This window comes from Tupaia chinensis, unplaced genomic scaffold, assembly GCF_000334495.1.
Source record: "Tupaia chinensis unplaced genomic scaffold, TupChi_1.0 Scaffold145685_1, whole genome shotgun sequence".
Classification (NCBI taxonomy): domain Eukaryota; kingdom Metazoa; phylum Chordata; class Mammalia; order Scandentia; family Tupaiidae; genus Tupaia; species Tupaia belangeri.
In genome coordinates, this window is record NW_006205542.1 from 5,207,118 (window position 1) to 5,210,347 (window position 3,230).

At 41.2% G+C, this 3,230-nt stretch overlaps 1 protein-coding gene across 1 annotated transcript in view; it reads left to right on the top strand.

Annotated features, from left to right (window-relative positions):
- The first annotated feature begins 29 nt into the window (after positions 1-29).
- The window catches only part of SENP6 (SUMO specific peptidase 6), a 161,896-nt gene continuing 158,695 nt past the window's right edge, over positions 30-3,230 (top strand). Inside the window, exon 1 of the mRNA XM_027768233.1 lies at positions 30-86. The gene's annotated coding sequence lies outside the window, so the exon portion shown is untranslated. The remainder of the gene's footprint in view (positions 87-3,230) is intronic.

Here is a 3,230-nt window from a genome sequence, read left to right on the forward strand (position 1 = left end):
TGGATTAAGGAGGCGGCGGCGTGGGAGGAGGAGGATGGCGGCCGGCAAGAGCGGCGGCAGCGCTGGGGAGATTACTTTTCTGGAAGGTACGTCTGTTTCTGCCTTTGCGGGGAGAGGGCAGGAATTGGCAGGAAAGCTTGTTCCCCGGACCCTCGGCAAGTCAGTCCTGTGCGCTGGTGTTGGAAAGGCAGCGGAGGTACGGGGGTGGACCGTGGCCGGGAAGGAATGTGCTGGAGCACGCCGGGCTCCGGGCGAGGGACTCGGTAGCGAGCGGGGAGCCGAAGGGCGCTGCTGGCTCCGGCTCTGAGCCGGGCTTGGGGGCGTCCTTCGAGAGAGCGCGCCTGAAGTCTTGGACGTCTTTCGGTGGTGGCCTGAGGATGAGAGCAGACTGCCTGCGGGTCTTGTGGGGCGTGCGTGGAAAGTTTCAAGTCACTGAGGATGAGTGGAATTGGGGGCCAGTCTCGGAGGGGAGAGGGAGTTGTCGGTTTTACATCCCCTGGCCTTTCTGTTTCGCGGAGCTACAGGCAGCCTTAAGATTAGGCCTGGACTGTCTGGTATTCTTTGAAATGTGTTTCGCGTAAAATATTTTATGAAAATTTATCTGAAGAAAAAGAGCGAAGGTCCAAAATGTCAATTTGAAACAGTCACATGTCAGTTTTGGACAGTCACTAAAGCTGATAGACAAAGTTGGATGTTTCTGTTTCTATTCACTTGTGAGGATAAGTTAACCTTTTACTTAAAGCGGCCTTAACCAGTCTTACGAAAAGCTACGTATTAGTTGTGAACGGTGGTAATGAATAACAATATTCGCGTTTGCATGTGTGAGATATGATGTATATACACATCCCAAATACAGCTATAGTTCATTATAGTTAGCAACCAAGAACTTAACGTTCCTATTATTTAGTTCGACTACAGGCTCCATATTTACACTAGTAATTGAGTTTATCAATATGGTATTTAGGAAAATGAGCCTGCTGTTCAGTGTGTGTTTAAAAAATTAAACTACTCTTTGGGTAATTTTGCTAAGATGATTTTCATTTGCATCTGTGTCATAAGCAATACTTGGAAAAGATAACTACTTAAAAACAGTACTGAATTAAGATACTGTTTGACTTAAAAAAAGAACCTTAGTGCTAACAGGTTCTACAGGAGGGTGAGGGACTGTTGTATCTTTACCAGCTTTATTAACAGCACCTTCTACAGAGCCTGGGACACAGTAGGTACTTGGTATTAGTCGTGTGAATGGGGACTAATCAGCTGAGGTGGAGGAAAAGGGCTTTTCTTAATTCTTCCTACTTGAATATAGCAAAGTAAAAAATTCTTAACCTTTCTGTGAAAGCCAGCTTTAAACTTATGAGAGGTTTTACATGAGATTTTCTAATAAGATAAGGAAAGCTTTTGAGGTTTTCTGGGTTCATTTCATACTAATCTCCATTTCAATTGGGGCAGAACCTGTCAAGGGGCCAAGAGTCCTGCCACTTTTGTTACAGGTAATGGGTGCTATGTGTGTTTTTTGTTTTGCAATTGGAAACTCAGAAGATGGCTTACTGGTGTTTGTTATACTCAGGATACAGATGAGTATACTTTTGTGCTACAATAAATTTTGGGCGGATCTGACTAGAGATACTTGATAAAAAGCATAAATAATGCCAGCAGATACAGAGCTGATGTGAATTTCATACTAGTGCTTTTAGTTTATTCTGACATAACGATCTAAGTGTACAGGTGTGATAAATTTGAATTTTGCCATGTTTCCTCAGGCACTTTTATTAAAAAAGTAGATGATGGGACCAGCAGTTGGCATAGTGGCTATGTTGCTGGACTCCCATGTAGTAGTTGACCTCGGTGGAGTTCTGGACCCGGTGGCTTAAACTCACACAGGCACGTGTGTGTGTGCCTGCCCAAGATCCCAAGAAGGTAATGGAGCAGAAGGGATTGCTGCGTGGCCATCCCCCCTGGGGGGTAATGTCTTGCTTTCTCTCTCTCTACCTTTCTGGCAAGTGCACATGTCCTATAGCAAAAGCCTCTCCAAAAAAAATAATAATAAAATAATGCAACTAGTAACTTGTTTAGAACATAAGCACAGGGAAAAGAAGGATTTTAGTTCCTCATAACAAATTTCACATACTGTATTGAATCTTTCTAAATAAATGGATATTTAGTATTTCTTCTATTTTTCAGTTAATTTTTCATGTTTTTTTGGTTTTGTACACTTTTTTTTTTTTTTTTTTTTTTTTTTTTTTTTTGCTATTGTCCAGGTGTGTTAGCTGGAGAGAAACAGAAAGAGAAGAAATGTGAGAAAGCATTTCCTGGAGGTGAAAGCCATGCCATGATCCCTTCTCTTCCATTCTCCTCTTGGGATTTTGGGGCACGCATGCATAGGCAGCTGGTATGTTTTTCTTTCTTTCTTTCCCTTTTTTTTTTGTTTGGTTTTTGTGTGCCCAACTGGAGAGGAGAGAGACAGAGACCCAGTGAAAGGGTAAGTGAGAAATTGCCCTGTGCCTGGTGTGTTTTTCAAGCCACCGATCCAGTGCTGGAACCATGCAGTGGGCCATATGGGCTCCAGCTACCTTCATTGCCAGGCCAGGTAGCTGGTCCATACACAAGTGTTCCACTGTAATTTGCCATCGATTTTTTTAAAGAATTATTTTATTTAACTTTATTTATTTTTTAATTTGACCAGAGAGGGACAGGGAGGGAAAGTAAGAAAGCAAAGCCACGAGATCTGGTTCTCAAACCATGGTTGGCCATGTGGGAGTTCAACACCTTAACCACCACATCAGCTGCCAGCCCCAATTTGCCATATATTTTGTATCATCATGTTTACTGTAAGTTTTATAATTTAATATTAAAACGTCTACATATTACATTTTCCTTACTCTCTAGTAGACTTACTGAAAAACTGTTACAGGTTTTCATTCAATCAACGTTTATAGCTAGGCACTGTCAATCTACCTTTGTAAAACTTATATGTTAGTGGGAGAGACTATCAATAAATGAAAAATAAGCACTAAACAACAACCTTTTCATATAGTTATCTTTCACTTTTATTTTTTTTAGGTCTCTTCAGATCTAACGATGTACAATGTCATGGTACCACACATGTATCACTTGGGTATACACACATGACATTACCTTTTCTTTTTATTTCTTTTCTAACTGCTGGTCCCTACAAAGCTCTTTCTTTCTTTTTCTTTTTTTTTTTTTTTTAAATTTAAATTGATTTG